Raw genomic sequence first — 14622 nt, 5'->3', positions numbered from 1 at the left:
ATTCACATTTCTCTTTTAAACCACTCAGGAACAGCAATGCTGTTGTAGTTCCATGCTCTCCTCAAAATCCACAGGGTCCTCTGCCTCATCAAGTGTTTAATAATTTCCTTTGTTTTGCGGCTTTTATTCATAGATAACTCAACTCGAGGTCTAGTAGAGCACAGTTTCCTTCTACTGTTAGAATCTTCCCTGTTGGTTTGTCTGCTTACGCTCAAGGTCTGAATTTTCTCCTTCCTGAGATCTTCCTCAACTTATTTTCCCCTTATTTTCTCCCTACTGCTCACTTTCTGACTCCTTCCCTTCTGATAGTCGTTTCCCTGGGAGCTGGATCTCAAAACATCTCAGCCCCCTCCCACACTAGGCAGTTTATAGTTGAATAGATGAGGTCTCTGCTCCAAGTGGCTTTTGAGGGGGACAAAACTGGATTCAACTGAATGCTAGACTCCCTCCCTCTGGCTTAGTAGAATACCACACAGCCCCCATACATGGTATATAGTCCTGTTCCTTCTGTTCCTCAGTTTGCTTTCCCAGAAATACAGAATACTGAAATGCTTCTTTCTCCTGGGGAAAATTTCTGCTGGAGTTTGGATCTTCATGGCACTGGGATGAAGAAAGCATCAAAGCAGAAAGTTGAGCTCCATTACAAACCCAAATGTATGTCCTGCCCCATTCCCTCTGTTGTTTTCCTCTCCTAAATGGTTCTGCTGCAGCACAGAATGCTACCCCAGTGTCGGTATATCAGCCCTGGCTAATTTCTGCAGGATGGAGTTTGGATCTCTACTCACTGAAAAGAGGAAGAGGCGGAGTCTGGATGTGGGGTTGCATTCCGCTGCAAGCCCAAGGGTCAAGTCAACTTTTACAGTCTTGAAGCCAGGAGTGAGGGGGTGGGGAATGGGGCGCCAGGAAGGGAGGGAGGGGAAGATGGGATGCAGAGTGAGCTCAAGTTAGGCATTGGTTCAAGGAGAGTTTTTTTGTTTGTGTTGTTTGTTTCACCATCATTGGATTCGTGGTGGCCTAGATCAAGGAGGTAGCTGGAACTACTTTACTTCTGGTACATAATTTCTATTTTGGAAAGGTCTGAGAGGTTGTGGGGATCAGAGAAAATGTCTAGTTCTCCCATCTTGTTGGTCACATGATATCTCACAACAACCTTCTAATTAGCCTCCCTGCTCAAGTTTTTCACTACTCTAGTCCATTCTCTACTACTACTACCAAAGTGATTTTTCTAAGGCGCAAAATCATTTTCTTCCCCCTACTCAAACTCCAACAACTCTCTATGCTTATAAAAGGATAAAATGTAAACGCTTTTATCTGGCACTTAAAGTCCTTCACAACCAAACACCAATGTACCTTTATCAATTTAACTAACCTAGTCTTCCTGTTCCTCATACATGACAGTCTATCTCCAAACTCCACACTTCTTGAACTGTCTCTTAACCTCTAACCTTAAACTCTCATTCTTCACCACTGCCTCTTAGAATTCCTAGCTCCTTCAAGGCTTGACTCATTTTTGACCCCTCCCAAATTGTAAGTGCCTTCTTTCTCATAATTATATTGTATTTATTTTGTATGTATTTTGGATATACATAAGTACCATCCTGAGAGTAAATAAGCCCTTAGAGGGTAAGAACTGTTCACATTTGTCTCTGTACCCACAGTGCCTGACATATAGAAGATACTTAATAAATCCTAGATAAATTATTATGATGTGTTATATTAAGTACATATTTTATGTAACAATATATCACATAACATATAATAACTGTAATATTTATACAGAGATTTAAGATTTGCAAAGACCTCTACAGAATTTAATACTTTCTGAGGGACCCTAGTCCTTTACAAATATTATCTCATTTGATCCTCATGACAGTAGGAGGTAAGTAATCCCCATTTCTAGATAAGGAAACTGAAGCAGAAAGCAGTTTAATGCTTGCCCAGAGTCACACAGCTAATGAGTCTTTGAGGCTTCCAGGTCCATCCACTGTACTCCCTAGCTGCTTTGATAAACAAAGTCGTACTTGTCTAAAATGAAACCTGTAAAATATAAGTGCATTAAGATTTTTGTAAAACCCCCCCCCAAAAAAAAAAACTTAGAGAACTAATCACATCAATTAGTGCCCTCAATTCCAAAAGGGGAGGAAGCACCACCCATTGATAGAAAATTCAAACTAACTTTGGTCTGCAACTTTTCAATGAAGACCTAGCCTAAGATGACCTTTCCCTGATATAACTGAATCTAGTGAAAGAAAACAGAATAATCACAATATAATCACATTATTACCCTAAGCCTCTCAAAATATATCATACACTTAATATAAACAAATGAAATACATAGAAAAGTCCAAAATGTGAGAACCAGAAGGGATTTCTGAGGTTATCTTGTCCAACCCACTCCCTTCCATAACCTCTCCAAAGAACAATCCAGCCTTTGCTTAAAGACCTTCAGAGATACATAATTTCCTATTTCCTGAAAGATCTTATTTCACTTTTGGATACCTCTGTTAGGAAGTTTGCTTCAGATTAAGTTGAAATCCACCTTTCTCTAACTTCTACCCCTTGGTCCTAGTTCAACCCTGGGCATTTAGGGATAGGGTAATCAGCCCATTTGATCTGGGCCTAAAACCTCTAGGATTCTTTTTTTTTTAGAAACCTCTGGGATTCTTATGCTGACACCTACTTCCTGGGTTAGCTGGCTCTTTGTGGTTGAGAGTGCTGAATTTTCAGGGTCATCTCTGGCTTCTCAGGTAGAGCATTAAGTACCACAGAGTCCCAGACTGAGAGCTGCATAGTCAATGCACAGCAGTACCTCCCACCACCCCACTTGTTGGCTAGTGCAGTCAGCTGATGCTCATAAGGTCCCTACCCTTGGGGCTTTCTGAGGGAAGTCGTTTGCTCTTTCTGTCTCCAGAAAGATCCTTGCAGCTACATGTGTCCCATATCTAGTTGTACTGCTGTAACCTTTGAGGGATTCCCTTTCGTGTTGCCTGTAGGCTTCTGGCTGACTATTTTGTGCGGTTCTGGAGTAGAAGAAATCACTGACGCTTCTAATTGGATTTCATGATCACTATTCAAACTGGAACAAATTTCAGGGTTTTGGTGGAGTAGGTATCAAGGAAGTCCCCATTCAGGCAGTCATCCTCACAGGAAGTCCAACAAGGACTCTAAATTTGTGTTTTAGTAGAACTAAAATCTCTTTAAAATCCCTATTTGCCATTGAAAATTGCACACAATCTATACTGCACAATATATTGTTGATCCTGAAAAAGTCTGGATATTCATTTTCTTCTTAAATGTTACCCCATTTGGAGAATGCTTAAGAAGGGTAAATTGAAGAAACAAGGAGGAAATACACAAACACCCCTTATGAGTCTGGAATACGAATAAAAAAGTTCTAATAGGTTGGAGGCAAAGAATAAGCCGAATTACTTTCTGCTTATGCTTTCCACCAAGAACTTACTTAACTCCTCTACCATCAAATATTTGCTGAGAATAAACAGAGTAACTACCATTGTACCAGATGCTTTTACTTATTAAAAGCAATATAGAAAGAGTCATAGCAGTAGAACCAAAAACTGAGGATATTAACTCTCTCTACATATTTCAACAATTACTTTTAGAAGCTTAAATGTTTATTAGTATGATCACAAACATATCAATTTCAATTAAGTCATGGTAAACTTCTAGAATTTAACACTTAAAAAGCCCAAAGGTTTAAAACTCTCTAGAAAGTTGTAAATCTGTTGTAGTATAAACTTCTCATAAGTACAGCACCATTAAGCTAACTTGTAAGCATAAAGCAAATGTTTCTGCTCATCTGCTAAAGGTTTAGAAAATTCTCAGGAATCCCCTTATCCATAAATGGGAAAAATGCCAGTGTTTGCATTATAATGCTGCATTATAGTGATACATGGAGAACGAATGTCTGCAAAGCACCCTTCAACTTATAAGAAAAAAGAGGCATAGAAACGCTAGTTCTAATTTACTTACCACTTTCTTATAGACAGTGAATGAGTAAATTTTAGAACTCAATTAAGAAAGATTTTTAAAACAAAATAAAAATTTTATAACAAAAGGAAAAAGTTTGGCTCAAAATCCCAAGCATCATTCTCTCAGGATAGAAAGAATAAACACATTCCACTTTTTTACAATACTATTTCTCCTCCATTTCTTTAAACATTCTGACACATAAACTAATTATGACACGTTTCCACAAAAAAATTACATATCTTTTCAACACTTAATCTTAATATACTTAAACCTCAGAAATTTAGTACATCATTTAGATAACAAAACTCATAAAATTACCAACTTCTATCATCTAAAATGCTATAAGCATCTGAATTTCTTAGGCTTCCAACTGCTTTCTATTTTGCTCATGCAATCTAGTAAATCACAATATAGTGTGCTTATCATCCAGAGGGTGCTGAGACTGGGAACATGGTCAAGCAAAATTTCTAAGTGATGAAAAAATTGTGACTGCTTGTACTGCACCATCCTCAATAAGCCAGCCCTTGTTATGCAAACAAGTAAAAGGGAAAAGCTCCCTGAGTAATGAGGCCCATTCAATTCCTGCTACAAGCTAGGTATCTTAAAATAAAATTCAAACTCCTCTATAATCTCTATCTTTCCAACCTTCCCATTCTTGCTCTGTGAATCCTAAACAGACTAGTTTATTGGATGTTCAACAACTATATCAAGCACATTACATTCCCATCTTTTCACATGCCTGGCCCCACCCTTAAATACCTTCCCTTTCTTTTCTATACCTATGAAACTTCTACCAGGTTGTTTAAGATCCAGATCAGTATCTACCTTTTAACTCAAGATGCCTTACTGAACAATTCCAATCCAGTGATTCCTCCCTTCCGGCATTCAAAGAACTTATCTGTGCCATTTATTTGTCATTTAATTATATGCTGCCTTATAACATCTCACGTATTAGTGTATTGTTATTTGACTTTTCATGTGTAATTTTGTCTCTCATATTAGACAGAAAGTTCCTCAAGGACAGTAAAACCTATGAGTTTTTCTATTTCCCTAACATCTAGCACAATGAGTGGTGTAGTAGGGACTTACTGAAAAGAATGTATTTTCCATAAGGCTATAGGTCTAAAGTAAAGGCTTCACTGACATTCCCAGGACTAAAGTCCTATAAGATCTGGCACCTGGGAGCAGGGGATTTCAGCATATAGAGGAGCCAGAAATCCTAGAAGGGGATGAGGAAAAAAAGACAAATGTGAAGAAGACAACGTTGAGAAGCAACTGGGCATGGCATTTAGGGAGGTGTGGAGTGTCCCTGAGCTGCCAAGGTGCTGTGACTGAAATTAAGGTAAACTGAGGCAAAAGCTCTGAGCATGATCAATTTATTAGCAAAGCACAAATTTGCCAATAAACAGGATCTCAGCCTCCTCAGCAAGCTGACTCCAAATAAAAACTGACATCATTTTTATAGACAAATGAAGAAAACAAAAAACAGAAGGCAACATTACAGATGTAGAAGACAACGTGACTGGTTACAAAGTCAGAAACATATTAACAATCCCTTTTTCTATCTTGTCACTAGAAAATTAATTGATTTAGTCCACCTGCAAGAATAACTAATGGTTTACGGATAACAGATTTCCTCTAATTGTACAAGGAGAGCTAATGCTATAGCATTTAGCAGGTTTCTTTAAATTAAAGTGATTTGTAGGGAAATAACTTTTAAACTTAACTAGGAGAGGAAGGCTGAACTTCTGAACCTATGAACTTCTGAACTTAACTCAAAGACTTGAGCAGTTATACAAAATGTCAGCAGTGATACAGAAAAGATAGCTTCATGCTATTAGGGCAGTCTGCAGGGATACCTGCATTGTAAATTACGCTCACACTATTCTGGTCCACATGGATAGAAGCCAGAGCTAGGCTACTCAAAGCTGCCCTGGCTGGCCTACAGAGTCTAAGGCTCAGGGACCAGAGGAAAAGTACCTCCTGCTGTGACTAAGGTGGTTGAAGATAGCAGGCAGTGAATTTCCCCAATTAAGCATGTAAAGATTTTTCAGTATTCTCCCCAATCTCAAAGTATGAGTTTTCCAGGGATTTGTTTACTTCCCACTATTCACTTGACCATAAAACTCTAATCCCTACCGTGAGAAAGTAGATTTCTTCTCTATTTCTTTACTAATCATTTAATCCTAACTAAAGGTTTTATTTTTTAAAATGCATGTTTCTTGTATTGATTTTCTCATAAGGAGTTGTGACTGAATTTAGGTGATCACTAGACTTTCTAGACTTTCTATATCTGTATCTAGGATGACAGTTGGAAAAGACTGAAATACAATTATCCAAACTACTCCTACGCTGAATACAATAATCCATGGAAATTTCACAATGAGTAAAAAATGAGTTATATGCAGACTGTACAAAGATGCAATAAATATCTATTGGATGAATTAACCTATCAAGGTGAGAAGACTCAGAATGAAAAGATCCAATCAAAGAACAGCATGGCTTAGCTGTGTTTCCTTTATGAAAGAGGATGACCAACTGGCTTTGTTCTCTGGAGTAAATAAAAGAATGTTTTATCCAGACTTTGTCCTCTGCCTGAATGATTAGCTGAGATACCTGAGTCTTAAAAAAAAAAGTTATAGGTAGCATTTCTGGAGTTTATTTTTGTTGTTAAAAATAAATAATCTAGCATCCAGATTATCCTTTCTCCAAAGCAAAGAACAAAAAGTTGATGAAACATTAAACATCCTTTTCCCTTGAAAAGCAAGTGTTATAATGGACACAATGTTTCCACAATGAGGTATGGTTCATTTGTTATCAGCACTAAACACACTTAAAACCACAAATTTCCGCAAGGTGCTAAATGTTTCTCCTTTCTGAGGAAAGAAAACATAACAGGCAAGGTAAAAAGCAAATGAGGGAACTGACTTGAGTAGTAGTCAAGATAGTCCAACTACTAGAAGCTTCGTGAAGCCAAAGATGGTTTTTTATACTTCTGTGTAGGGTAAACCAGCCTAGCTAAAGCAGTATTAGCACCCTGAGGGAAAAACAAAAGGAACCATCTGCCAGATAAAGTAAAACCACCACCTCAATTACCACTTCCTCTCAGACCAATATGGTGACAGCTCAGAACCCTGAACCTAAGAGCTCTGGAAAGAGTAGGGTCTACAGATCACCAACCCAGACACCCCTACCAGAAGTTAGGAAGTCCCTTCCGGTGAAGGGACAAACCATCTCCACCAACTACCACCCACAGGGCAGAGGCAGGAGAATCAAACTACTAACCAGCAATGTCACCTCCCCTTGGATCCCAATAGCCCAGGTCCCTTAACTCAAGAGACTTGGGAATGCTTGCATTCAGACCAGGTCCCTCAACTACTGTCCTAGGGAAACAAGCCCTATGGAGAGTCAACCTAGTTAACTGCTTCTGCAAGTGTTGTGGTGCCCATGCCCACCTCCTTAGCAAAAACAGCTACTGAAGACAGAGAAAAGTTCTCAAAATCCTTCACACTGTCAAATGATTTAAAATTTAAAAAAACCAGATCGAATGTTATCAGTAGAAATGACAGTAAATAAAATGCATTACCATCTGCTTTGCTGCTGCGCCCTAAAAAACATGAGGCCTTTTCAACTGACTTGCAGCTGAAAAATCCTACATGTGTTTTCTCCTCCATTAGGCTGTGAGTTTGTTAAGAACACAGGACTCTGTTTTTGGTAGTGCTTCTTACATAGTAAGGACTTATAAATGCTTTTTCATTAATTTCATTCAATCAGTCTAGATATGTATCTAGAATAATGTCTTGTACACAAAGGGCACTAAATTAATACTTACTAATATTTACTTTACTGAGTAAAGAAATAAATTTAGATTTGGAAACATAATGCCAAATCATTTGTTACTCTTTCACAGCAAACCCCTTCAATTGTGTCTCTTTCTGCTATGTTTAGAACCAGATTTAACATAGCACCTTGCCCTTAGGAAGCACGATGTATTAAAAATCCTATCATAAGGCAACTTTGTGCACCAGATGGCAACTGTATTCATGAATGTCTAGACAAATGGATACTATGGTGGGTATTTAAAGTTCTTCTATAACTTTTTATAAAGTATTTCATCATGGTAGCTGCCTTTGGGGAAAATTTTTTTCTTGTCCCTTGTTTCCTACATTATCATATGGTCACTTTTCCTGTTTTCTCTCATCTTTCTGCTTTACCTATTTTCTGTCTTACCTACTACTTTCCTATTTATTCTCTCCACACTTACCAATTTCTTGCTTCTTATTCTATCACTATTGTGGTGATAGAAATTAATATAGACAGACCGAGGTTCAAAATTTTTGAGCTTTATCGGTTTATTAGATATATCAGTTTATTATATATTAATACATATTATATTATTATGTGTTACTTTATTATATTACTAGACTGTGGGTCAAAATGGCTGTCTTCCTTCTGACTGGCTTGAAGACAATCCCTCTTAGTAGATATTTTAATGAGGTAAGAGGAATGAGAATCACCTCAGTTCCTCCCCTTCAGAAAATGGGATTACACTGCAAACAGAGAGCTGTGCAGAGCAGCTTTGGTTGAATCCACTAGAATTTGGGTTGAGTGAGGTAGTGGGTAAGGCAAATACAAAAGGAAGCTGCATTTGAGTTAAATGGAGGGTCAATAAGGTTACAAAGGTGGACAATACCAGAGTAGAGATGCAAATTACAAAAACAAAATTGAGACTCAAATGACAGGAAGCCACCTAAAGTAAAGGATGAAGAAAATTACAAGACAAAAGCTTGGTATTCTTTTTTTTTTTTAAAGTGTAATAACTCCAAGGAATTTGGCCTACTACAAAGACCAAGTGGATGAAAATGTCTATTGCTCCGATTTCAGCATGCATTTGGAATCTCCCCAACAGTATGTACAGATAGATATGAGTGGGAGGATTGCTTTCAGAAAACTGCAAAGGTCTTTTACCAACCCCAAGCTTCCCATGAAAGCAAAGGCACATTTTTCCAATATTGTCATTTCATCAGTGTTCTACATAGGCAGCAAGATGTGGGCTATCACTGCCTCTAAAAAACTAAGGATAAGTATCATAGAAAGGGTAATGGTCTATATGAACAGGCTATAACACATAACCAACAAAGAACTCCAAAGAAGAACAAGAGTAAAGAATGTTACCAAAAAAAAAAAATACATGAGAGGAAAAGATGGTTTGTCACATGGTAAGAGCAAGAGATTATAGTAGACAGCAACAGTGCTCCACTGGTACCCTGCAGATATCAAGGCAAGCAGAGAAAAGAGTCTCTAGACCACCAGGTAGTCCCTCTGTGAAGAACATTTAGAACACGGACAAGTCACAAAAAAAGGGTAGATATGAATAGGTTGCAATCTGCATCTTTGGAAAGAATGCCCAAAGCTTTGACATCAAAGATTCATTTGAATATTTTCTGGTACATATCTATATGTATACATGTCTCCCCAGATAGACTGTAAAATCCTTGAGGGCAAGGGCTGTTTCATTTTTGTCTTTATTTCTGCAGTAGACAGAGGCTAGCATGCAGCAGAGCTTAATAAATTCTTGCTAACTGCTTGATTGGAGGGACATTAAATAGATACTTTTCAGTCCCTGGAATGGGGCACTTGATCTTCATGTCCTTCAATCTAAACTCCTCCTCCTCCTCAAAATGACCTGGTACTAATTGGTGGTGTTTCACACACATGTTAAGGAATGGCTCCCTAAGAACTGAACTCAAATATAATACACTGTTATTCAGCCTTCTTAACGAGCCCCTTTGACCAATCTGACAAGGCAATCACTTGGTAATATTAAACTTTTTTCTACATAGTTGAAAATATATAGAAGTAATTACTTGGGCTCACACCCAAATACCTTATAGTCACTATCTCTGAAGCCATTGTATTTGCCATTGAGTCCCACATGTTCAGAAATAAAGTACCTTTACATCAACTGAAACTCGGAAAACAGGATAAAATTTCACCAGATCTCGAATCTGTTCTTTTCGTCTGTGAAAAAGTGCTTAGAAAATAAATCTTTAAATCTCCATAGCTGGTTGAGGAAGTGAAAGAAAGTAGTGGAAATGCACTACTACTTTATTCACTGCCTTGTGAATATAGCCTTTCTTGATAGTTTAAACGCAAGAACGCAGTAGTAACTGGCTATTCTGTATCATTAGAGGGGAAAAAATCCTACAACAAAATCCTACAACATACACATAAAACCTAAAACAGAAACCTATCCTATGGAACAAAATTAAGCAGTATACTAAAACAAGGCTGTCTTTGTTCTAAATCAATTTTAACTCTCCTTGAAGAAATGTGCCTTTTTGAGGGCTTAAGTTCACCTGCTTACACACAAGATGACTAATTTTTGACCCAACCTCTATCGCCACTCTACAGGGCTGGTGTTTTTATCTAACTCTTAAGTACTCACGTCAAAATACACAGCTTAAAAACAAGTTACTCCCCCTTCCACAGACACCATCACCACCACCATTATTATCATCACCATCCTGTTAGGCTTTCATTTCCACCTGTGTTGGTCTGTTGGTTTTTTAAAGTCATCTCAGCTTCAATGACCCAAGAAGGTAAACAGTGCACAGAGGGCAAGGGGGAGGGCGCTGACAGAAGGCACAAGACCCCGTGGGGGAAAAGCAAGGGAACCGAACACCTCCACAGAGGACAATGGAAATGAGGAGGGTTTTTTCACTCCCTCCCTCCCTTTCTGGCGGGTGCGATTTGAAAGAACCCGGTGAAAGCTTTGGACTCGGGAAAGCCTGATCAGCGCTAGAGTGAGACGTCCTGGAAAGGAAGCCGCAGGAAGGGGGCGGGGACAGCAAGTGGGCAACATTCGCCCGCTCGCCCTCACTCCGGACGCCCTCGGCCCCGAGGGGCTCGGGCCGCCCCCAACTCCGGCACAGCCTGGCCCAGGTGCCAGCGAGGGGCGGGGAAGCCGCTGCCTCCTCATCTGCTCCCCCTTCCCCCCCACCCCTCCCGCGGCACACCGGCAGCAGGGTGCCCGGGGCTCGCGCCCAGGCACTAGCCAGCCGGGGCCGGAACGGAGCAGAGGCGAGCGGGGCGGAGCAGGGCTGGGCTGGGCTCGGCTGAACGGGGGGAGAAGCGCCCCGCCACCCTCATTCTCCTCCTCCTCACACAACTTCCCAGCCCGGGGGGCGGAGGACTCGCAAGCCCCTCCGCCTTGCCCGTCCCGCCGGCCTGGGCGCGTGCCGCCGCCGCCGCCGCCGCTCTAGTCTCGCGCCTGCCCCCTCCCCGGCGCCCTGCGGCCCCACTTGTCCCTTTCCCCTCCTGCGGACCGGGCCCGGCGGTGAGGGGGCTCACAGAAACAGAGGGTACCACCCCTTCCTCCCCTCCCTCCGGAGCACGGCTCCGACCCTCCTCCCCGAGATCTCCCCCTGGCCTGCCCCGCTCCTACCCCAGCCGCCCTCCCGCAAGTGTTTACCGGTCTGGGGGGAAGAGGAAGAGGCGGCGACGGCGGCGGCAGCAGCTCCTCAGTCCCGCGGCTAAGATGGCAGCCACTCCCGAGCTCAGAGCACGGCGAGCAGCCAAAGTCGGCACTCAATGCGCAGGCGCGGCCGCTCGGGAGTGGTGGAACCAGGGAGAGGCGAGGACTACAAGTCCCAGCAGACATCGGGAGCCCCTCCCATTTCCCAGCGAAAGGTGCCGGGTTTGGGGGCGGGGCAAAGAGGAGGGGGAAGAACCTGAAACAGCTGGGTTTCCCTACGTACCTCAAGGGCAGGTGGTTCAGGTCTAAGCGATTCTTCCCCGGGAGTTCTAAGTGTGAGATGCGCACACGTTACGTTATTTATCTTTAGAGTCTCAAGTCCGGGGTTTGAGTTCTGACGCCGGCAAGTATTGTGCCACCCTGGGCAAGTCATAGCATTTGCCAGAACAGGTGACGTCCTCATCTGTAAAATGGGCATGGTAACTCCGGTCCTTCCTATCTCACAGCAGTGCTGGGTAACATTACATCAGTCCTGGTAACAGCTCCAGCTCCTATACCCTGTCTGCTTCACACCAATCTGGATAATAACGCTAGCCCTGGACGTTTGGCAAATAAAGGAAAGGGGTATGTATGTTTACATAAGACTAAAAAAGAACAAGCAAGCCTGAAGTCCTTTTAGGAGCCAAGGCATGGTGTTAAGACGATATGAAGAAACCGCTTACTCTATACAAAGCTTTACGAGGTGCTGCAAGGCACTATCATAGTCTGTTAGTGTTAGAAGGGACTTCGGATTATCCAATCCAACCTCAGTATTTACTGATGGGGAAACTGAGCCTGGAAGAGGAAAAGTGACTTGGCAGAGGTCACATAAAGAGTTAAAGGCAGACCTTGGACTAGAACCTGGGTCTCTGGGTCTCATTCCACTGGACCACCCTGAGTCCCAAAGAATATAACCTATGGGAAGGAATATAACTGAGTGGCCCAGGCTGTCCTAACCTGGAAAGGCAAAGAGTTCTCCCTTCCACTCATATACCATGTACTGGATTCAGAGGCCACTGGGGGCAGGCACAGGAAAGTTCTCAGATCAGAGTTCAAAGATCTATGCCACAGGACTCCACCTTCCTGCATGAAGGATACTTCATGACACATACAATCATAGCTTAGAAATTCAAAGCTGCTACCGTCCCATACCCTTCTTCAGTCATTTAAAGGGGTTTAGCCTGCATAAGAGTAGAATAGGAGAAGGGGGAATTGAGCCATGGGATATAAAGCTAGAAGGAACCTTGGAGGTCATCTAGTCTGATGTAATTTTACCGAAGAAGAAACCATAGAGGTGAAACATGACTTGCTGATGTTATACAAATAGTGCGATAGTAAAACCAGTAGTCTTACCCTGAGTCCTTTGACTCCAAATCCAATGTTTTTTTTCTGATTCTGCCTTTCAAAAGTAAGAGTGGAAATCTGTTGATTATCCAGCTACTTAAAAATAATTACTTTTGTTAGGATGAATTAATCAAAACCTAGTGTAAACTGGACATTTACACCTTCTTGAATCAATCTAAGCCATTGCTTGAGACTTGGTTATGTCCTAAAGAAATTGTTTAAAAGGAGCTATCTCAGAATAAAAATTCTAAGAGTTTTAAAAAAAAAAAAGAGCAAGAAAGAGTCACACAGAGGTAGGCATGAAAAAAACTGATATTGTAGGAAGCAACCAACCAACAAAAGGACAGAAAAGAAAGATATCCAGGAGGGCCATTGGTTCTACACACTGACTCTACCAGTGTACCCCACTCAAGGATCAAGGGAAGTACTAAAGAAAAAAAAGTATCCTCCCCAAATTCCTCTCCTGGTGCCTCTCTATCCACAGACACTATAATATAGTCTATTTTTGTTGCCCAAGCATTTCCAGTAACATGAATTTTGCCCCAATTGCCAAAGAGGCCAAGGGTTAACTAGAGATAGATATAAATGTAAATTGAAGCAGAGCTCAATCTCTGCCTTAATGTGAAGAATTTTCCTAACTGGGGGTGCTCTGAGAGATTGTTATTGAAACTTGTAACTTTTCATTTAAAATAAAGACCCTTAAGTCTCAGAGAACTTTGTGATTGGCCTTAGGTTTAAAACAAGCTAATTATTTTAATGGTGTTAATAAGTATCGAATAATATGTTATATAGAACAGAGTTTGGAATTTTTCTGTTTAGACCCAGAGGGCTGAAGCAGTAGCAATGGATGGAAGTTAGGGAAAAGCAGATTAAGATCCAATATAAGGAAAGACTCTCTAACAATCAGTGATATTCAAAAATCTAATGGGCTATCTTGGGAAATAATTTTTTAATTATCAGAGGTATTCGAGAAGGGACTAGATAATCACTTTTAATGAATGTATAGAGGATACATATGTAGTTCATACTAGATGATATCTGAGGTCCTTTACATCTCGGAAATTTAATGAATCTCCTCTTGATTTCACAAAGCAGCCACTTAAGGTCACTAGCACTTTGGCATAATGGAAAATGAAAAAAAAATTATCCATACTTTTTATCTAGCGAGGAAGAGGTATACAGAAGGTATTTAATAAATGTCAAATATACTGATGAATGGGTGGTATTTCTGAGGCACCCTGGCCCTTACAGTCCTTGTGAAGACCAGCAAATCTTTGCCCAGGTATAGGCAGGAACAGGGTCTGGCTGTATTTATAATAATAGTTGACATACAATACTATACTGTACATACCTGATTCTCAGCTTATTGGATCCTCACAATGACCTTTGTAATGTTGTCCAAATATTGTTAACTCCATTTAACAAAAGAGGACACTGAGAGACAGAGAAATGACTTGGCTTAGGCTGTGCAATGAATACCAGAGCTAGGAAAGAAATGAGGCCTCTTGGCTTTTCCTTGCTTTTCTACTGCATAATGCTGATGCTTATAATATGAACCCAGGCTTCTGCCCAATTCATCCTCACTCCTCTTCTAGGTTAGGTTCTTTGTACGCAAAAATCACTTCTATCAACAGGCATGCACAGCATGCAACACATAATTACTTAATGCTACTTTCCCATCACAATAGCCAAGGGGGTGGGGTGGGCTGAGGGGTCAGAGCAAGAGACAGAGCAGGGTGAGATTGGCGTCAGAAATGCCAAAGTACTTCTCT

The 14622-nt window shown here is 40.9% G+C and overlaps 1 protein-coding gene across 2 annotated transcripts in view; it reads right to left on the bottom strand.

The window, feature by feature from the left end:
- The window catches only part of ITCH (itchy E3 ubiquitin protein ligase), a 159933-nt gene extending 148330 nt beyond the window's left edge, over nt 1-11603 (bottom strand). The window contains exon 1 of one of the 2 annotated variants that reach the window (XM_036748660.1): nt 11465-11603. The gene's annotated coding sequence lies outside the window, so the exon portion shown is untranslated. The remainder of the gene's footprint in view (nt 1-11464) is intronic. The other variant, XM_036748661.1, reaches the window with a different exon arrangement.
- Between the last annotated feature and the right edge of the window lie 3019 nt (nt 11604-14622).

Source organism: Trichosurus vulpecula, chromosome 3 (genome assembly GCF_011100635.1).
Source record: "Trichosurus vulpecula isolate mTriVul1 chromosome 3, mTriVul1.pri, whole genome shotgun sequence".
Taxonomy (NCBI): domain Eukaryota; kingdom Metazoa; phylum Chordata; class Mammalia; order Diprotodontia; family Phalangeridae; genus Trichosurus; species Trichosurus vulpecula.
Note: the sequence above shows the minus strand (reverse complement) of the source record. Positions and strands in the feature narration are given on the sequence as shown.